Source organism: Stenella coeruleoalba (assembly GCF_951394435.1).
Source record: "Stenella coeruleoalba genome assembly, chromosome: 14".
NCBI lineage: Eukaryota > Metazoa > Chordata > Mammalia > Artiodactyla > Delphinidae > Stenella > Stenella coeruleoalba.
The window spans coordinates 28,066,986-28,089,824 of record NC_137160.1 but is presented as its reverse complement, the minus strand read 5'-3'; positions in this window follow the sequence as shown (position 1 = coordinate 28,089,824).

The following is a 22,839-nucleotide window of genomic DNA, read 5'->3' as shown; positions in this document are numbered from 1 at the left end:
ACAACATCTCCTTTAATTTTCCCAATGACCCTATGTAATCCCAGTGTTAGATGGGACCTCTAGCATCTCAAGATCAAGGGAAGACATTATAGACCTGGTTTGAAATGGCAAATGTGCCCAGTTATCTTGACCAGTTCCACCATGTCATTAACTTGAATTAGCATAAGGGATTTGGTGTTTAGCAAAGTGTTCAGTTAGGAAACTGAAATTAAGAAACTACTGATTTTCATGCTATCCATATTTTCTGTAATTCTCTTTTTTTTAATTTTCTATTTGAAAAAATGTCAATGAGCAGCTCTTCCTGGAGCATCCGTAGTGTGCTTGGCACTGTGCTAGGTGCTGGGAGGCAAGGATGAACACAATCAACCTGGTTCTTGCTCCTCTGATGCTTAGAGTCTAGTGAGGAAGCGATGCCAATGAAATCATTACACGGAATCAGCTAAATCATCATAGGCTGGTCTCAGCTCTGCAGCGTTAAGGGAAAACCACAGAAGAGAGTTGTGCCTACACTTGGTGTAGAGTCTTAAAGAAGGTGGCACCACATCCATACTAGCAAGTGCTTTGGGGTGGGGGAGGTACAGGAATTGCAGTGTGAGGGAACCCAAAAGAGAAGAGACCACTCCAGGGAGGAAAGCGGCAGCCGCTCCCCCTTTCTAGCTGGACAGTCTCCCCCAGGCTCTGCCCTGCGCAGAACAGGCCTTGGAGACTCTGTGCTTTGTTCTCAAAAGCCAGACGGCTTCCTTACATGGGAGTAATTCAGCTTTGGAAGGCTAGCTTCAGTGCCCAGCGACTGGTTTAACTGAATGTTTCCCTTCTCAATGAATTGCTTTGGCATTATTTAAGCCCAGTCATAATATTGTGGTTCACAGGAAACTAAAAAGTGACCTTTGTAAGTTGATCAAATCATAAAACTAATGAAAATGGATGGCTGGGGCTTCCAAAGGGGCCTGGAGACAGGCCTCCTCTAGGCTGCTCTGCCCAAGCTCCTTTTCAGGCAAACACTGCTTTTAAAAAATCTATTTTTTGAAGTCTTTCTTTTCTTCCTGGCAGCCATTAATTCACGCCAGCCTGGACTAAATCCAGAGGTGTTGCTCTATAGCTTTTGCTGACACATACATACACTGAGTACCATGTGGGTGTTTGTTCCCTAATGCTCCCCCAGCCAAGTCCCTCAGTGCGCACTTACTCCAAGACCATAACAGCCAAGAAGCTGGGTTTCATTTCGCTCCTCACGAGCAGAACTGCTCCAGCCTTTTGGAAATGAAAAGAGTTCTCTGGGTGCCAGACTACATGCTCACGTTAGCAATTAAGTGGGAGGTAAATCTACAAAAGGGAAGGGTCTGGAGACCACAGCCTCGAAAGTGCCTTCCCTGTGTGGGAGACAGGATGCTACGAGTGATGTCTCTCAGCGTCTGGCACTATCACTTACTGGTTGTGTGACAACTGGCAAGTGAGCCTCTGGAAACCTCCAGTTTTTCATCTGTAGATGAGGAGAGTAATGGCAGCTACACCAAAGGTAAAGCCCTTGCATCAACCCAGGACACAGAGACATTGTGTCACGAAGGACAACAGTGTTGTCATTTCTGCTTAGAATCCTAGAGGAGAATCTACCACGAGACAAGCACAATGGACACTTTGAGTCCTTAGGTCTCAGGCTGGCCTTACCCTGGGACTCAGGTGTTGCTTCCTGCTCCATCTGCGAGAATAAAGGACTTCCTGTCTGAGGAACTTCAAGGCCGCCTTGTTTGTGCTACACTGTTTTGATCTGGTTTTGACCTACTTTCCTGTTTCAGGTCTCCTGCTTTGCCTGCATGAGGCTGTACTCTTGGTTTGTAACCACCTGCCTTGCTCCTGCCTGCCCCTGGGCTGTCCCTTCTGATGAATGACAGTGCCCTCTCCTCTTCCTCTCTGGCCCTTTTTGTCTGCACCCTGGTCACACCAATGTTCTAGCCTGATGGGTTGGAAAAATAACAGGTCCCTTTTTTCACATATAGTTTTATATAATTTCTCAGCTTGGGAAATGCTTGCAGAGATTCCAAGGATAAGTGTGCAAGTACCTTCCTGTTGAGGGGCATTAGATTCAAATGATTCAGAAATGGAATCTAATTCAAGCTGTTGGCCATTTCACTGCCCTGGGGCTCCCCTTTTCTTCACCCAGTCAAAACCCTGAAACAGGGATGCCATAGCTGCTCAGGTAAGACCACCATGGACCTTGACTTCAGGAGAGTTGGTGGAGAAGGCTTCTATGGGTGGGACCTCTAGTGATTAATGCTGGATGCATGGTAAGATGCGGAAGCTCGAAAGGAACCTAGTCTGTTTGGCCTCAGTAAAAGAACCAAGTTCAACTTTTGGATGTGTGTGTGTGTTTGAAGGCTGCATGAGGGGACACCAGTCAGTGAGAGGGCCCTCTGACCACAGAGACCAGGAATGCGGGACCATTTTAGTTTTAAACTTGACTTTCTTTCCCACTCCTAGTGAATTTTGGAATTCATTCTCTCAGAAACAGTATGAAAGCATACACTGTATTTCAGGGCCTCAAATGCATTCCCAGGTCTAAAAAAAATAAAATGAGAAGGTTGAAGTGAGAAAATTTACTTTTCTAATTCCAGCCCTAGGCATTTGATTTGGGGTTCTGCTAAATGCTGAGAGAAGAGAAATATGGAAAAAAGTAGAGGAAGCACTTCAGGGCTTCCTGAGTGAGTGATAGGGGTACGGGTTAGGAGAGCTGGCTGCCCTGTCCCAGACTGAGAGAGAAGGTCTATCACAGATGGCTTATCATGGAAAGAAAATCCTTCACCAGCACAGACTCCCAAATAAAAGCAGTAGAGCATGCAGAGCTAAGTTTAAATCCTGGCTCTGCCCCTTGCCAACTGTGTGGTCTTAGGCAAGTTATTTCACCTCTCTGATCCTCAGCTCCTTTGTCTGTAAAATAAAGAAGATAGTGCTCAGAGGCTTGTGTTAGTTTGCTAGAGCTGCCATAATGAAGTATCATAGGCCAGGAGGCTTAAACAGATAATTTATTATCTCATAATAAACAGGAGGCTAGAAGTCTGAGATCAAGGGGTTGGAAGGTTTGGTCCCTTCTGAGGTTGTGAAGAGGATGCTATCCCAGGCCTCTCCCCTGGCTCTTGGTGGTTAGCTGGTACCTTTGACAGTCCTTTGCATGTGGCATGCCTTCATATGGCATTATCCCTGTGTATATGTCTCTCTGTCCAAATTTCCTCTTTTATGAGGACAACAGTCATATTGGATTAGGGGTCTACCCTATTTCACTGTGCACTTGCTAATTTCATCTACAAAGACCCTATTTCCAAATAAGTCACATTCTGAGGTATCAGGGGTTAGGACTTCAGCATATGAATTTGAGGGGAAACAGCTGAACCCATGACAGGCTTGTTGTAAGAATTATAAAGTTAGACATTCATAAAAAGAGCTCTTAACATAGTCCCCATTACAAAGTAAGTGTTCAATAAAGGAAGCTATTGCTATTTCTATTTTTTTTGCTAAACCTTCATTTACTAAAGGTTTGTCTTTAGCTGGGTCAGATGACTGGAAAACAATCAGCTTCCATATATATCAACTATGTTATCTAATCTAGGACATGTGTGTGCACAGGAGGTGGGGGTACTGGGCTGTGGGAACTTCTGTGCTAGGTCTACACAATGTCCATACACGGGCCAGTCCTCCTGGCAAAGGTATGGTTATGGACGTGCATGTTTTGAAAATTATACAGGAAAATCTCTTTGCTCCAAAATCCAACCCCCCTGAAATTTAACCGCAAGTGTAACACAGGATTAGCTGTCAGTCACTCAGAGCTCATTTTTCTTGAAATTCAGGACTAGGGAAGGAGGAAGAAGATGTCTTTCCAGAGCCTGAGTCCTGTCGAGGGAAAGCAGGCCTGGTACAAAACTCCTGGGAACATGCCTGAGAGTCGGTTACCTGGAAAGTAAAGGGACCCAGAGGGAGGAAGTGATTGCACAATAGAGTGACTCTCACCAGCTCTGCAATTTGCCCCTGTAGTAAACCAAGAGGACTAGGCTCCTCTGTGCAACCAACAGCTGTTGACCCTAAGGCAAGAGCATGTGCTGAGGCAGCTGAGGCCTGTCCCAGGTATTCCATGCACTCCAGCCTCCTGGCCATAAGAAGAGGTGAGAGCACAGGACGAGAAATCCAATCCTGAGGCTGAGGTGCTGCCCCATGCTCTGCAGCAGCCTGCTGTGTGACACTGGACAAGATTCTTTCCCTCTCTGGGCCTTGGTGGCCTCATCTGTGAAATGAGTGGCTGAACTACCTTCTCTCCACAGACCCTGCTGGCCTAACATCCTTTGATATTCTGAATCTGGCTCAGGCCCGGCCCCAAAGTCAGTTAGAAAGAAACTCTGCTGAATTATGAGCGTCATGAGGGATAAGGTGGTCTTCAGCTTAGGCTTCTTTCTGGCTGGACTGCTGCTGTGCTGAGGTTGGGCCTCTGGAGCAGGCTTTTGGAAGGAAGAAAAAAGAAGGAAAGATCATCTGCCTGTATTAAAAAGGAAAGAGCAAAGTGCCATCTGATGAAAAGTGCGACTCAGGCTTGCCCATACCCATCTTTGAAGCGTGCAAAGGCACCTTCCCTGAATAGTGTGAGTGAATGTGATGAATGAGGCTATTTGATTACCCAGGATGAAACTGGCGAGCCAGGCTCTCTGTGTTTTATTTTGCCTAATGGCTGTAATCAGAAATCACGCCGTCATCTTTTCATAAGTGGGAGCCAGTGGTGAGGCTTACGAGTAGTTATGCGTCTGCAGCTCTTCTGAAGACCCCACTTCTCTCCTGGAGCCTACGGGAGATTGTGAACGTGGAGGGGTCTCTGATGAAGTCTCCACCAACATCAAAGTAATTGGATCACTTTGTCAATTCCGTTAACAGCCCATCAGTTCAATTTCCTTTTGTAAATTTAGAGTCGATAACCAGTACCTAGTACAGCAGCTGGCATCAAGTTACATGCTTCAAAAATATTTATTAAATGAATTAATCAATGAGGGAATGGAACAATGAGGGAATGCATGAATAATGGATGGAAACCTTGTAGGTAAGGGGGAAAAATATATAGATGAGTTTTTAGCTCTTCGTGTCAAATAGACCTAGTATTTAATGGGACATGAGAGACATTTGTGTTGTAGGATCCAACAGTATATTCCTTAGTGATAAACACAAAGATGCCTACTTTTTCCCTCACCTGCTATGTAAACTGAGGTTGCTCAGCCTTCAGTTTTTTCATCTCTAAAATGAGGATAATAATAGTACCAACGTAGCTCAAATGAACGATGGGAAGATGGAATGAGATGGTACGTACGAGCACTCATCACTCTTTGTGGCCCAGTGTGCTCTGGATTAGGCTGGGTGAGAAGAACTGGCCCCACGTGTGTGCCACAGATGCACGAGGCAGCTGCCTTTATAGCCTGATTTCAAAGAACAGATAAGGCCCTTTTCTCCCATACATCATCCCACTGACCTGAAGTGTGCCTAAAATTCCTACTCTTAGAATTCTCTTTGGGCTAAAGCAATGCCCAGAGAAGTCCAATTAGTGACATAAGTTACATGAGAAGGTGAACACAGTCAGCCGTTAGCCACCTGTTATTTCCCAAACCTGAATCTGCCTTCAAAAGACAGGGAAGTGTGCACAGTCATTAAAGCCTTGGCTTTGGAGGCACTCTGTTCAAGTCTAGGCTGTGCTATTTACTAGCTGTGTGACCTTGGGTAAATTACTTAACTTCTCTGTATCTCAGTGTTCTCAGTTATAAATGGCTAATGATATTTGCTTCTTGGTGTTACCATGGAGATAATATGAGATAATGTACATTATTAATACAATTTTTAGCCCATTGAAGATATTCACATGAACATTGTTCTGGACTGAATATTTTGTCCCTGAAAAATTTATATGATGAAGCTGTAATCCCCAATGTTCCGGTATTAGGAAGTGGGGCCATTGGGAGGTAATTAGGTGTAGATGAGGTCACAATGGTGGAGCCTCCATAATGGGATTATCCTCATAAAAGGAAGAAGAGACCAGAGCTCTCTCTTTCTCCATCATGTGAGGATGCAGTAAGAAGGTGGCCATCTACAAGCCCAGGAGGAGAACCCTCACCAAGAGCCCAACTGTGCTGGCACCTGGATCTCAGACTTTGATCCTCCAGAACTGTGAGAAATAAATGTCTATTGTTCAAGTCACTCAGTCTGTGGCATTTTGTTTTAGCAGCCCAAGCTGACTGATACAAACAAGAAGGTAATTCTCAAAGATTTCCAACAATACCTGGAGCAATAGCAGCATTATTGAAGCAAGTTGCAGCTTCCAAAGTGACCACTTTGAAGGACCTCCCTCATCTTCATGTAGCCCCTTTCCCACCCATGCAAATTAGTGTACATTGACTGGTCCACACTGTAGGTGAACCCTGCTGGAACGCACAGAGGATTAGGGAAAGTCAATTGAAAGAGGTAGTCTGGAAATGGAGGCCAGAGAGATGAATAGGATGGGTTGGGAAATGGGGAGAGAGAAGTTCATTGCTGCTTCCTTGTGACTGACACCAGACAGGAGTCCCTGGCTTACTGTCTCCCCTGCCTCTCCCTCCCTACGCTGCTCCCCATCCCTCACCCCCATCTCCTCCCAAAGGGAGCCAAGGACAAAGATTTCTCCTCCTCCTTCAGAAACTGCTGCTTTCAGTTCATTCATTTGCCCCCACATTTTGTCACTCAGGATGCTGGGAGGCTGCTCCTGTCCATTGTTTCCCGACCATCACATCAGGGTCAAGGAGGAAGTACCAAGCTAGAGCATCTAAGGGCAAATGAATTCTAGTCTTTTACTGATTTTATAAATCATCTTTCTCTTTTGACTGAAACCTTACCTTACCTCTTTGCCCCAGAATAGAATTGAGGACACCACAAGGTCTGCCCACCCAGATACTCCACCTTCACTTTTCTGGGGGACAGCGGGATTCCGGGGGTAGTGGAGAAAGAGACACACACAGAACAACTACATGCAGGGCCATACTTGGGTTGCAGCAGAGAAAGGGGTTAAATGGAGATTTTCTTCTCATATCTTATTGAGATTGTTTTATGGCTCCAATCTCAAGGGAAGTGAGCAGTTTGCACATTTACCGCTTCCTATCAGTCGACCATCTGTAGGCACCACCTTTCACAAAGAGCTTATACATTAACTGGTCACTTTATCATTCTAATATATTTGGAAAATCAAAAACCAGCTGTTATAAAGCTATAAACTAGAGACTTTATTACACACTGTTTATCATTACTTTAATATTTGAAGATTCATAATGCATGGACTTTGAGATCTATCTGTATTGCCGAGGAGGCCAAAGTTTATTTCCCTAATAGTATGCAAATGGAGGCTTTATACCAGATAATGAATAATCACTTTAGATTAAAGGCTGAATTTTCTTTTAGTGGTACTGGCAGTGCAGCCTTTTGCATGCAGTTAATAATTAATTTAAAGAATTACCACTTCAGTGAGCCCTGCTTACATTATTTATTAAGTGTAATTAAAGTATTTATTAGTCAAGTAATAAATGAGAGACGACCCCCAGTACCTTCACAGTGTTGTAAAATAATCACAGACCATGTTTATCTGCAGAGCAAGACTGAATGAGGCTCATGTGGGTTCTTAGGTTGTTCAGGATCTTTCGGTGCGTCGTCAGTGTACCTTAACGCTGGGTGCAGGTCTGGCGTGCCCACCTGCTTGTTGGCTTGGTTCAATCCACAAAACCTGAGTGCCTTGGCTTTTTCTATTGTTGATCTGTGTTTGCTGATGTAGAAGCAAAATAAAGGGGATTTCTTGGTTCAAGCTAATACCCTGAGGCTACCATGTTCCTTGAAGCTTAAAATGGCTGTTCCAACATTGCTATCTTGGAATTTCTTGAAGGGTTGCTGAAAGCATTGCCTATAATTAAGATAACTATATAATTCATTGTCCAAATGAGGACAAAACCAGGACAATTTTTTCAAAAATGAAAGAGGATGTTATTGATAATAATAATATATAAGTTGAGAGGGTCTAGGCAAAGCAGAACTGAACCTCCGAAAATTAACATGGCTTTTATCCATTCAGCTGGGTTGCTTCTACCAGATTGTGAATATGAGAATCAGTTTCTACTCATGACTTCCACTCACCACACAAGGTCTTAGATAAAACCCTGGACTCACACCTTCCCTCGATTTTAGGCAACTTGGGGCTGCCCTTGGTCTCCTTCAGGAAACCTTTCCTTGTCCCTCCAATCAGAAATGACCACACCCTCCTCTAAATCCCACCATACTGCTTACACCTCTGTGCATGTCTCACTGGCTGGCAGTATCTCCATTTATGTATTTACTTTAAAATCTGTTCCGTGAAGAGACTGCAAACTCTTTGAGGAAAAAGACAGACAGTACTTGTAAATTTTTAGTTCTTTCAACGTTCTTCCCTTGGTGCCTCACTAAAAGCGGGTACGTAATAAACATTTACTAAACAGGTTTTATAGTTTGGAAGACCCAACTCTTATCTTTCTAACCAGAAGAGAAGGTAAAATTTCAGTCCGGGATCACTGGCCAGAATCTGTAACTGAACAGATGAGCCCATGGGGTGGACGTAAGCAGAGGAAGGTGTGGCCGGCAGGCAACCATCCCAAGGGCCATTCAGGTCTGCCATGGAAATCACTAGAGAGTGGAATTAATCACAAATCGACAAAAAAGTCTGAAGACCCACTCCAGTCTAACCAGTGCCTCGTTGGTCCTAAGGTTTCATGTTCATCCTTTGTTCTCTGAGTCCCTTATCGGGAAAGTTCTCCATCTTATGCTGGCTGAAAAACGAGGATAAAACCTAACAGAGTGTATACAGGTTAAGAGACTTTCCTGAGTTTATCCAGATGACTGGGGCATCTCTGCATATCCTACTTCCTCATCTATGTGATCTCACCTACCGCACATTCCACCTCCTCTCTGAAGCCTTTTCCTGACTGCCTCTCTGACCATTTAAAAATCCACATTGGGGACTTCCCTGGTGGCCCAGTGGTTAAGAATCCATCTTGCAATGCAGGGGACGCCAGTTCAATCCCTGGTTGGAGAACTAAGATCCCACATGCCATGGGGCAACTAAGCCCACACACCGCAACTACTGAGACCGTGCGCTCTGGAGCCCACGCACGCCACAACTAGAGAGAAGCCCATGCACCGCAATGAAGAGTCTGTGAGCTGCAATGAAAGATCCCACATACCACAATGAAGACCCGACGCAGCCAAAATAAATAAATAAATAAATAGTTTAAAATAAAATAAAAATAAAAATCCACATTGTCTATTCCTCTTGTTTCAACCCTTTGCATCCGTGGGTTGCATAAACCTTTGGCTCTTCAGAAAAGGATGCTGCCTTCTCCTTTTCCTACACTTCCCCACAGTGCTGGGCATGCAGTAGGTGCTCAGCAGTGAAGAAAGGAGAACCAGACCTTATCCAGCTTTTCCTGAACCCTGCCTTCTCCCCGCTCCTGCCTCCACCCTCACTCACTTCCCAGGATCCCACATGAAGGGTATTGTCACTTATCAAAAGACGTGACCGTATTAAAAAGGAAAGGAAGTGATGTGAGGTCAAAGTTAAAGGGCCTGACTGGCATTTGAGAAAGCAAACTCAAAGAATCAAGCTTCACGTTTAAAAATAGCCAACACTACTAAGTCCAAACTTGTGGGCTTATAAATTGATTTGTCTTTGGGCCCTTTACAGAGCTGTTTCCAGGCGACCGACAGGTTGGCCGTATATCATGTGCGCTCAGGCCTCCTGCTGTGGCAGCCTGCTCCTGACCTCTTAATCAAGCGGAGTGCTGGGCACGGAGAGGAGATATGCGATCACTTATGGAAACGCCCAGCTGGCGTCGCTCCCACAAACCATCTGCCTGTCTCGCTATGGTCAGACTGACTGTCTGCTAATGCCCCCTTCTCCAATGAGCCATTTATATATTTCCTCAGTCTTTTTTTAAGTGGAAAACAAATAGCATTATTGGATGTGCTCTGCCTGGCTGCAGCTGTGAATCACAAAGTTGGAAATCAGTCCAAGATAGAGTCAGACATCACATTCTTTGCTTGGTTGGGGAGAGGTCCAAACTGCTGATCTAGCCTCATTTGGTCTCTGATATTTTATTTATCTATAAATTTGACATGGCTCTGTTAGGAAACATCTTGCTATTGTGCATTTTCCCATTCTTTTTGATTCCAAAGGGAAGGAGCTTTTGCTTTAGTTGGAACCCAGGGTCAAGATTTCTTCTTGGTCTTGTCAGGAGGTAATCAGTGTAAAGGCAGTACAACGTGAGGGTTACATGCAGCTGGTAGCAGCAGGGATGGGAGAGGGGTGATAGAGATTTGGCATAATTCCCCTTGGCTCATTGTTACTTACCAAAGAAGTCAGTAATAGATAACAAATACAGAATAGTGGGCAGAACTAGATGAACCTGGGTGAGAACTTTGCCCATCATCACTGTCCCACTCAACTAGGATCGAATGAGTACTGCTGGGGAGGACAACCTCATGCCCTCTGAGTAGAGAACACACAATCCCTATGTCTGCAAGGTAACATTCTGACAGTCAGTTAATCAGCCAATCAACAAGTCAATATTGACTGTATCCTCTATGCTTGTTTGAGTTCCCCCAGAAGCAGACCTAAGGTAATGATGTGAGTGCAAACCATTTAGTTGGAAATCACAGGTAACACCAGGAGAGAAACAGGGCAAGTAATATGGGGGAGAAAAGGCAGTGAATGATGGCAACATCCTTTATTTAGCCAGCTGCTGCTGTGTGCCACTGGAGCCTAACCCATGAGGAAACTCTGGGAAATGGTGCAAAACACATGACTCACAACCATTTCAAGCAGTGAGGGAGCTGGGGTGTTTATACAGCAACTCCCAAGAGTCATTGATTTGAGGGCTATTTCTAGGGGGGATAACTCTTTGAAACTCTGGCCCCCCATATATTCATAGAGCAAGCTTTCCTTCACTGAAGCTGAAAGAAGGAGAGCCTTCAGGCCCAGAAATGCAGAAACTAGCAGTTGTAAGTTAGCTGGAGCCCACTGAAGGGTCCAAGGAACATGGGTGGGGCTCTGAAAGCACCTGCTGCAGAACGAATCCCTAGATGAGGGGCTTTGGGGGAAGCCAGAAGTTGAAGATACACTTTCTATGTTCATCATGCAATCAGTTTGGAAGGATAAAACTATTAGAAAGCAATCCAACAATCAAGCACTAAGTGCCATGATGAAGACTGAGTCAAATAGCAGTTGAGGGGAAGGAAAAAGTAACCATTAGGAATGTTCCATGAAAAACTAGGATTAAATTAGGACTTGAAGAATTGGTAGGATTTGGATATGGAAAGGAGGGGAAGAAAGGTTGGGATAAAATTATTTCCAAAATTAGGTCCAAAAGCCAAATTGAAAAATAAACAAATAATCAAATGGGGAGGGGAATGAACTCTTCCCTCCTATTCATGTTCACATTATCATCTTAGAGGTATTTTCACTATATCCCCGATTATACTCCAATAAACCATTTTTGTTTTAAGTTTCTTGGTATCTTAATTCAATGGTCAAAGAGATTTGAATTAGCTTACTTCTAAATTCCTTTTCTATCATAAATTTTAAAAATCATGGGTCATCAATAAACTATTCGAAGGACTAATGATATTCTGTTTTGAAATATAATTTTGCTGGTTACGTGAATAATCACCTCCTGATTTATCTCTTTGCCCATTCAGCAAGTTAAACCTCAGTGAACCAGAACTGTTAACAATTTTAGGATTGGGGGGTTGCTCATATAAAGGGTGGGGACAGCTGGGGAGATGTCTGGTCACATGTCCCTTTGACTGGATATGTGTGTAAGAGATGTCCTTGGCTGCTGGTCTGACTGTTGATGGGAAACAAGGCGGTGCTTGGGTTTAGCTGAGAGCTTAGACTCAGAGAAGCCTGAGTTTGAATCCCAGGCCTGCTATTTATCTAGTGTGTGACTTTGGCAACTTGACCCCTGTAGGCCTCAATTTGCACATCTCTACAATGGAGGTGATAACCACTGTCAGAGTTGTGGGAAGGATTAAAAGGAACAGTGCCTGTAAAGTATGCAGCCCAGAGTCTGAAACACTAATATACAGTGATAACAATCCAATGTACAATGAAAATGGGAAAAAAGTGCATTAAAAAAACCCCACAAGTGCATCATCGATACTCATCAAAGGGTGCATGCCCTTCCTGTTTCAATGCTTCTTATCGCTGGATTTTACATACTACACACTAAATCCATTGTATTAGTTCTTACTATGTGTAAGTGAGATGGAAATTTTGCATTTCTGGCTGGGTACCTCACATTTTAGTCCATACATGCATTTCAAGTTCAGGACAAACAACACAACAGAAAAGGAACAGAAGTTTAAGTTAACACCATAGTAATAAGGGGTTTTAATTGGCATTAATTTGATGTATCAATTATTTTTCTTGTCATTTTCATTTTTCTCTTCAACACCACGGACTAGAAGGAAATCGGCTTCTTTGTGAGTGTTGCTCCAAGGACAGCTTCTCTGTGGTGCTGGCAGCAAGTCACAAGTCAAGGCCATGAGAGGCTAAGAGTCTGGCTAGACAGAGGCAAAGTCAGACAGGTGAAAAATGGGGCAAGGGGTAAGAGCTATGAAGGGTAGCTAGGGTCTGAATTGGGTCTGAGGAATTCTTCCCACAGCATCAGACATCATCAGAGACCGGATCTCAAGCAGAGGGCAGTGTCTTTCTCCCTTGTGGTGGTCAGGAAAGGCCCACTGCAGCAATTACTTGCACAGTGGCCTGACCCGGGGTGCCCACACGCTTATGGCCCAACCTGGACACATCAGGGAGCAGCAGGAGGAATTATTAATCACTCCTCTGAGACAGCTGGTGCAACAAGGACCGTCCCAGGCAGACCAGGGCCCACAGCCTCTCAGCCTGGGGGCTCTTCCTCCTTTTCACTTGGAAGCAGACCCATCTCCTCAGCCCCATGTTGCCTGAGAAGTCCAGCCCTCAAGTTGTAAGATCCCACCAGTTCCCAAAAGCTTGCTCTCGCCCCATTTCTCTGTCTTAGGGATGGATGTGAGGAGCCTCTCTCTGCCCCTGGACATGTCCGTTGTTCTCCAGCAACCCCATCTCAGGCTTGGACCCAGGGTGATGAGACGAAGGCACAAAATTGCTTCAGGAGGTGCTTAGGAGGTGAAGAAAAGCTCAGTAATCAAGACAAATCAGATTTCAAAGCAAAGTTTTTAAAAATCAAAATTAATGCAGGGGCTTCCCTGGTGGCACAGTGGTTGAGAGTCTGCCTGCCAATGCAGGGGACACGGGTTCATGCCCCGGTCCAGGAAGATCCCACATGCCGCGGAGAGGCTGGGCCTGTGAGCCATGGCCGCTGAGCCTGTGCGTCCAGAGCCTGTGCTCCGCAACGGGAGAGGCCACAACAGTGAGAGGCCCACATACCGCAAAAAAAATAAATAAAATAATGCGAAACAACTATGATGAGCAGAATATCAAAAAATTCAAATAAAGACAGGATCAGTAGCAGCACTGCACCCAGCTACGCAGGAGCCAGAGGCAAAAGGAAAACCCAGTCATACTGACTTTTCTTTATTTAAGATCTTTTTTTTTTTAACATCTTTATTGGAGTATAATTGCTTTACAATGGTGTGTTAGTTTCTGCTTTATGACAAAGTGAACCAGTTATACATATACATATGTACCCATATCTCTTCCCTCTTGCGTCTCCCTCCCTCCCACCCTCCCTATCCCACCCCTCTAGGTGGTCACAAAGCACCGAGCTGATTATCACTCCCTGTGCTATGCGGATGCTTCCCACTAGCTATCTATTTTACGTTTGGTAGTGTATATGTGTCCATGCCACTCTCTCACTTTGTCACAGCTTACCCATCCCCCTCCCCATATCCTCAAGTCCATTCTCTAGTAGGTCTGTGTCTTTATTCCCGTTTTACCCCTAGGTTCTTCATGACCTTTTTTTTTTTCCCTTAGATTCCATATATATGTGTTAGCATACGGTATTTGTTTTTCTCTTTCTGACTTACTTCACTCTGTATGACAGACTCTAGGTCCATCCACCTCACTACAAATAACTTAATTTCATGTCTTTTATGGCTGAGTAATATTCCATTGTATATATGTGCCACATCTTCTTTATCTATTCATCTGTTGATGGACACTTAGGCTGCTTCCATGTCCTGGCTATTGTAAACAGAGCTGCAATGAACATATTGGTACATGGCTCTTTTTGAATTATGGTTTTCTCAGGGTATATGCCCAGTAGTGGGATTGCTGGGTCGTATGGTAGTTCTATTTGTAGTTTTTTAAGGAACTTCCATACTGTTCTCCACAGTGGCTGTATCAATTTACATTCCCACCAACAGTGCAAGAGGGTTCCCTTTTCTCCACGCCCTCTCCAGCATTTATTGTTTCTAGATTTTTTGATGATGGCCATTCTGACTGGTGTGAGATGATATCTCATTGTAGTTTTGATTTGCATTTCTCTAATGATTAATGATGTTGAGCAATCTTTCTTGTGTTTGTTGGCAATCTGTATATCTTCTTTGGAGAAATGTCTGTTTAGGTCTTCTGCCCATTTTTGGATTGGGTTGTTTGTTTTTTTGTTATTGAGCTGCATGAGCTGCTTGTAAATTTTGGAGATTAATCCTTTGTCAGTTGCTTCGTTTGCAAATATTTTCTCCCATTCTGAGGGTTGTCTTTTGGTCTGGTTAAGATCTTGATATTTCATTCACTGTGGACTTTTTCACCGTTTTTTTTTTTTTTTTTGACTATTGGGTATTATTTATCTTGATGAGTCTTTTGGCACCTCCTTCAATTTTGTGCCTAAATCTAGTGCTTCACTTACCTCCCCCTAATCCTGATGAGGAATTCTACTTAATTAACAATAGCTGCCACTAGCAGGTACTTGGTGGGAATGTGGCCTTGGGCTAAATGCTTTGCTTGTTGAATTCATCCACAATCCGCATGAGGTAGGAACTCATGAATCCTGCCCTCTTGGTCATCCAAAATTCTCACTTTCTTATAGAATAAATTAAGTTTAATGCTGAAAGAGCCACTGAAACATTCTAATCCTCAGCTTTCTTTATTCACATGAGAATCCTGATGCATGTTACAGTGGTTAAGTGACTGCCCCAGGGTCACACAGCTGCTTGAGACTAGCATTCATTCATTCACCCAGTTTATGTTTATTGAGCATCTACTCTGTCTTCTACTGTAGACACTGGGAATAGAACAACAACAACAGCAACAACAACAAAAACTGGTGTCCCTGCCCTCCTGGAACTTACATTCTCGTGTGGGAAAGCAGTTAATAAACAAGCATAGATATACATAAACAGACAAGGACAATAGCTATGAAAAAAACGAAGCAGGGTAACGGGGAGAGGAGTGATGGAATGAGACTTTAAGGTTAAGCAACAGGAAGCCATGTGGACGGGATGGGGGTGATGAGAGCTAGTTCTAGGGTAAGGTTGCCCCACACTGACATTACTCTATTGACATTTGGGGCTGGATAACTCTTTATTGTGGGGGCTGATCTGTGCCTTGTAGGATGTTTAGCAGCATCCCTGGCCTCTACCTACTTGATACCAGTAGCACTGCCTTCCCAGTTGTAATGACCAAAAATGTCCTCAGACATTGCAAATGTCCCATGGGGAGTAAAACTGTCCCCAGTAGAACCGCGGGTCTAGCCACAAAGACAAGTGCAAAGGCTTTACTAAGTCATGCTTCCCATAGCTCAGCACCACAGGTCAATCCCAGCCAGCCCTGAGCACCCACTGCCTGCAGAGTCGGCTTGTCTCTCATTCATTTCACACTGGCTGCTGGCTGTTGGCCTCCTTTCATCCACAAGAGTGAAAGCTCCCTGGGGGCAGGTGTCCAGCCTTCACTCCTCTCTGTTCCTCGAAGGCCTGGGCTCTGTATATGGTGACTGTGTCTGCACAGTCCTCTCTGCCCCTCCATGCCGGAGACACCCTCCAAGGGCTTGGGGCTCAGGCCGGCTCTGGAGGACAGTGTCCCTGCGCAGCAGCCGAACCACGCTCTCCTGTGAATTGCCCTCTGCACATACTTAAGGCTGTGCAGCTTTCACAAGAGGGATGGCATGTGATGAAAGTTCACCTTCCACTCAATTAACCTTGAGAGAGAAGGTTTTTTTCCTTTTCTTCCCCAAGAGATTTTTTTTTTTTTTTTTGATGACCTTTTTGAAGCATCTTATTTTCTGGGCAAAAAGCCAAATGATACATTCTCTTCCCAGCTGCAGGGCTGTTGCAGATTTTCAAAGCCGAGGCAAAGACAGTCTTTGGAATAAGTGCAAGGTGGGCAGTGAGGCTGGGAAATGTGAGAAAATGCCTTATTATTCCAGCCAAGTTTTGCCTGGAGGGATGGAGCCTTCACGGAGCACGAGCCTTCAGGAACCACTGAGATGCAGAAACCTGGAGACCTCAGGGCTGCCAGGCACTCCCCCCAATTAGGGAGCACACATGAATACAAATGTAAAAAATCAATTCCACTTTGGGTGAAAGTTGAATATTAATAAGTCATAACAAAGCACATCTTGCATAGTACTTTGCAATACCTGAAGAGTGTTTTTCACATATTTAATCTCTTTGAGTCTCAAATTCAGCTATCAAATAAGATTGAATCTTATTTAAGACTGAATCAGCAGAGTAGAATAAATAGTAATAGCCCTTTTTTTCAATGGATTTGATGGACAATGGTCCCCCAAAGCTCCCCTACCTGATCCCAGATGTGTAGCTCTCTGGTGATGGGTTTAGAGAGGAATAGCACATGCCTCCTCTCCCCCTCCCCCCATGGGGAGCTCCAAATTCAGCCGCATGTATGTTCAGAAGGGAAAATAAAAGAAAGCACCCAAACCAGCGCCATTTCCTCGTGGCCTCACCTTTGGCAGCTCTGGTGGCAAAGTGAGTTTCCTGAAAGTGGCCAGGTTTGCTTTGCACCACAGTTTTGCCCCATCTCTCTGAATTCCAGAGGCAAGTTGGGAGACTTCTAGAATCGTAGGAGCATTGTTTGAAAGCAACAGGCTAGAGAGTCACTGGGTGGTGGCTTGTTTCATGGGGAACGGGAAGTTGTGGTTGGGAGTCAGGAAGGGTGAATAAGGTAAAAAAAAAAAAAAAAAAAGGCAGAAGAGTCTCATGGTTGAGAGCACAGTCTCAGGAGTTGGGCTGCCTGGGTTCCACTTCTGGCTCTGACACTTACCATCCACTTGACCTTGGCCAAGTTCACTTTAACCTCCATTAAAATGGTGCCTCCATTTTCCCATCTGTAAAATGGAAATGATAAGAGTAGCTTCCTTCTAGGGATGGGAGGAGAAGAGATTCCTAGGATTCAGATACTTTCTGATGGAGACCTGGTATCAAGAATCAAGTCTCTGAGAGGGGGTCAGGGAAGCTGAAGACATGGACCAGCGAGCTCTCCCTAGAAAGCCCTATTGAGAGGTGTGCTGAGGGGCAGGTGCAACGTTGGGGGATTGCTCTTGATGTTGAGGGGGCTGGAAAGAGCCTACACCGGGGATTTCAGGGCGATAGATGTTGAAGAAATGCCTGCCGGGTGGAGGCGCTGCTGCCTAACATCTGTCTTGCTACAGCCCCAGACAGGAACTGAGCAGCACAAAGGGGCTTCCTGGAATGTTTGCGGCAACAGGCACCAATGTAAAGGCATCTCTTAAGTCCCGGTTCTTATCATTAGTCTCCATTTGCTGTCACAGGATGAAGGACTGGTGATTTGTGTCCCATGAAAATGTTCTTCCCGGAACATTAGGGAAGAGAAATTGGCATTACAGCAAAACCCAGAGCAGTCCCACAGCTTCTGGACAGGGATCCCCCCACTCAGGGGGTGATGCTCAGGAAGAGAAGCCTTCCCTTTGGACTGTGGGGGCCCCGCACCTCAATCTTTTCACACCTCCGCCGCCCCCCGCAAAAGAGTCTTCTATTCTTCCTGACATTGGACTTGAAATGATCAACCAGCCTTGTGTTGATTTCATCAACACCTCTGCTGACCCATCAGCCATTTCCACCTCCATGAGTTAAGTTAGAAATGGAAGAAAGCTTAGAATATTTCTAGCTCAGCTTCCTTTTTCTGCAGAAGAGCAAGCTGGGACCCAGAGAGATTTTCAACTTGCCCAAGAGCACACTTACTAGTCATGTGACAGTCCCTGAGTCCCAGTGTCCTCATAGGTTTGTGGAGCTGTGACAGCAAAGTGGGGGATGGTGGGGGGAGTCATGTCTCCCAAAGTCTGGACGGTATGTGAAGTGACCCTGCCCCATAACCTTTCACAGTTCTGGTAAAGTTAGAAAACCTACAAGAGGTTTGCTGCAAGTCAATATCCTGATGTACAGAAAGCTATATCTTGGGTACAAATGACAGTGAAATGGGACAGTCATACTGAGGTGTTCTGTGTATAATGGGGAAGAGCTGAGCTGGGAGAACTGTGTGTGGCCATTAGTTCGGGGCTGGGGCTGGACTGTGGAGATCCCTCAGTCTGTCAGTGCAGCACATCCACTGAGTGAATGATTCTGTAAGAGTACTTGTCGAATGCAAACTTCCTCTGGCAGCAAAAAGAGGTCCAGCCCAGGTAGGAGAAGCTAACCTGTCCCCAGGGCTCCCTTCTCCCAAGCTCCAAGCTAATGAGTGTCTTTGGTAGGGACAGAGAGGGTGGTCTAGTCAGCCCCAAAGGGAGGTGCCACGGACACTGGGCATTCTCTGAGCTCTGGCCACACCTTCACAAGACCTCGGTGTATTTGACCTCCAGATGCTCTTGAGGAGGATAAACACTCTGTCCTCAGTGCCCTCACCTCCCTGCTTCCTAGAGACTTTGTTTGTCCTTCAGAGAGCTTTCTCACTTGGCCACACTGAGGGCGGTCCTTGTGATGCTGCACAAATGCCCTGTGTGTTGTCTGGAATGAGCTGCGTGGCCTTGAGTGGGTCACCTCCCAGCTGGGCCACAGGTCTCTCCACTGTGAAAAGGGGGAGGTGAGTGGCTGGACTGGAAGCTTGTGGAAGGCCAGGACGGCAACTTGCAACCTTCTATTTTCAGGCCTCACCAGGGCCTGGTACACAAGCAGGCTCAGAAAACATTCAGGAATCTGGGGAAAATGCAGCCTGCTCCAGTACTGAAATATGGGGATGAGATTTGGAAGCTAGAAGCTCTGATACTTTGACCTTTGGGTGGCTTTGATCATGGCTTTGAGGGAAGAGCTCCCCTTTAGGAAAACATATAAATAAGTGGTGAAGGCCACCGTGACCCAGCTACAAGACACGAAACTGAGCTTGAGGAACTTCGCAGAGCCCTGGAGACAGCTGCATGCAGCCCTGCTTGTCTCACCCTCAGCCATTTCCAACTGGGCACAAAGTATCCCCATGTGCCCCCATCCAAGCCCATCCTCCTCGGTCAGTGGACTATATTCTGGACTCTTCCAACTTCTTGGCTCTCTCTAAGACAGCGCCATTGGGTTCTGAGGGATTAAGAGGCCATTTTCATGAAGATATGGTTGATCTAGTATCTTCTCAAGCATATTCTTTTCTGGTAGGAAATAATGCTGCCTTAAACCAATGATGGTTCAACATGGCACCATTTGGGGCAGCCACCAAAGTAGGGTAAAGGAGAGAACATAGAGGCTGAGAACTCACTGACGGCACTGCACAGATCACACACTGACTTTTCACCTCTTCTCCCTACCATCACCTCTGGGCTGTACCCTCTTACTGAAGTCTTGGAGTGCCATCCCACATGTACACACCAGGATCCCCCACTCCACCTCGGGGTATAGCCAGCCCAGAATTTGTGATTCAAGGGGACTTCCTGACTGCTCCTGAAAGTCCTCCTCGATAGAACTTTACTCTGCAAAAATTCCAACTTAGAGGAAAATGGGGTTGAGAGGTGTGGGCTGTAAAAAAGCTAAGAAAGCCGTAACAAAGTTTACTCAAACCAATGCACTAAAGAAAGAAAATATCAATAACAGTTCACACCTTAAATTAGTAATAATGGGCACTAATATGTTCTGTGCTATTTATTCCTTTACCACTTCTCCCTCCCTGGAAATTTTTCACAGTCTCCCTCCCCTGCAGCTTTACTGAGATACTTGTAAATTCATGTTGCTTTGTTGCAGAAAATACTCACCCTGAGAAGCATTCGGAGTGCATGGGCCTGGTCCTTGTGTGCCTTTAAGATTTTACTGGCTCCTTTCTCCTGAGTCTTGCTGTGTGATTTAGAGGCTGGAGAGAGAAAAGGCTTTGGCTCGCCTTTATTTAACTTATTTGGAAGCCAAATGGATATTTCTCAAACCTTTTCCCAATACCTAGTGTCCTAGGACCAGTCTTTTCCTCCAGATTTCACCCTCCACCTTCTTCACAAAGCCCATCCGAGGCCAACATTATTTTCTGCAATTAATTTCATCATCTCCCAAAAACTCACTCCTTGCTTCTGCCCACTTTACCCTATTTTCTATTTCCTACTCCACCCTTTCCAAGCCCTTCTTCTTATTATTTTTCCTGACACTGACAACTTGCTGGTCTTAGGTTAGTTGCTGAGCAGACATACAGAAGTAAATCAAAGTGTGCTAGAAGTTTTTGTTGCATCGGGGGAACTTGCACGGGGGAGAGCATTGCTGTGGTCCCTCTCAGAGATGCTCCTTTGCATTAAGGGACGTTGAAGAACGCGAGGAATCTGAGTGATAGGGTCATCTCCAGGACCTGCCGAGCTTGGGTGCAACTGAGCAATTGATTAATGAGAATTGCATTTCTCTTTTCTCTCCTCTGCTAGGAGCAGCATTCTGAGCCATCCTTAGGTAGCACCAGACTCATCTTTTTATAGGACCTACTCTGATTTATTTTTGGCCCTGAGAACTATCCCTCAACTCTGCTAGGAAGCCTCACACAGATATTTGATATCAAAGCGTCTTCAAGAAGTGGTTCTGAAGAAAAATCCCTGTTTTTAGTCAGAGCCAGCCTCATGTTTGGGCAGAACCCACCATTGCTTATGTGATACAGCATGAAGGGCAATGAAAAAAAAAAGAAGAAGAACTTTAAATTCCATTGGAACTTATTTCTCTCACAAGTGCCTAAAATTACATCAGTTGAGAGTAAGAGTATACTTGGGTGAGGTAGCATTACTTATCTGTAGTTTTTTTAAGACAAAAATACAAAAGGAATTGTGACCCATGAATTTTTCATAATTGCCGTGAATTAATGCTAGATTGTTTTCCTCCCTGGGAAAGTCTGAGGTGATGTGGGACACTGGGATCATTGCAGGGGGAATTAAAAAGGGAACATGGGTGGGATTAAAATATACACACTTCTATATAAAAAATAGATAACCAACAAGGATCTACTGTATAGCACAGGGAACTATACTCAGTATTTTGTAATAACCTATAAGGGAAAAGAATCTGAAAAAATAGATATATATGTATGTATAACTGAATCACTTTGCTGTACACCTGAAAATAACACAACATTGTAAATCAACTATACTTCAATTAAAAAGTAATTCAACAAGGAAAAAAAAGGAACATGGGGCAGGAGGGATGCAGGGGGGTGGAGGAGAAAATGCAAGAAACAAACTTCCATTTTCCCAGGCGCCAGTCTTACCTGCAAGAAACTTGGCTCTCTCAAATCACCCAAAGACATCAAGTTATTAAAAAAGTGACAAACCCCATGCGAAACGAATCAATGTTTCTGTTTTCATAAATTCAGAGAAAACAATATTTCTTTTTCCCTCTTCAGTAGTTTCAAACACAGGGCAAATATTTTCATACTACTCCATAAATCTGGAGTCTGCTGAACTGTAGGGAATTTTCTCTTCAACTGTCCCCCATAACAGCATCAAAAGGGAAAATAAAACCTCAGTACCAAAGGCATAGACTTTTAGAGCCAGCTGACTGGCTAGAACCAGCCCTGGTTTCCACTGAGTCTCCAGCCAGGTGTCCGCATTCTGAGCAGGTGAGGGCTTGGCAGGCTGTCTAGCAGGGCCCGTAAATCCCCTGGTTTTCGGGCCCCCTCATGAAGCTGCCAGGCAGGAGGTATATATTGTCCACTAGAGCCTGAGGGCTCTGAGATATATGGTTTGAAAGGGAGCTGAGGAAGAGTATAGTCAGGGGAGTTGTTCTGCCTCTGTGACCGCTCCAGGTAATTGAAACGTGTCCCTTTAAGGACTGGGACGATGCTGAAGTTTTCATTATTTAGCAGGAAAGCTTTCTAAATGGTAGTGTGTACCTCCTTGAGAGCAGTGTGGTGGAAGAGCTTTGGAAACAGGCGGCTTGACATTTGAATCCCAGTCCTACACTTAAACTATGAATAAATCTGCAGAGGTTTTGTGTGAAGGTTTTTTGTTTGTTTTTAACATCTTTGGACTTGAATTTCCTTACCTGCAAAATGGGATAATGTGTAATTCACGATTTTGTGAAGTACAAATGAGACATATAGCAAACTGCTTGCCGCCTACTAAGTGCTCAACGTATGATCTCTGTTATTATTGTTGACATCATTGTGATTATTCCTCCCCTTTTAAGACAAAGCATGCTGAACATGCATTCGCTTTCTGTTTCCCTCAGGGTGATTATATTTGATGCGTCCATTTTTATAATGTGCTGTGATACAGAATGCCCTTGGGAGCCCAGGAAGCACACAGTCGTGTTCAGCCCCCATTCCCCGAGTAAAGAGCCCCATCTGCTCCCACTTACGCAGTGGCTCTGCTGTCCCTCCCTTCCCATGAGCCATGGATCACGAATTCACTGCAGTGAATCTGGGTTCACTCTAATCTGGGTTCC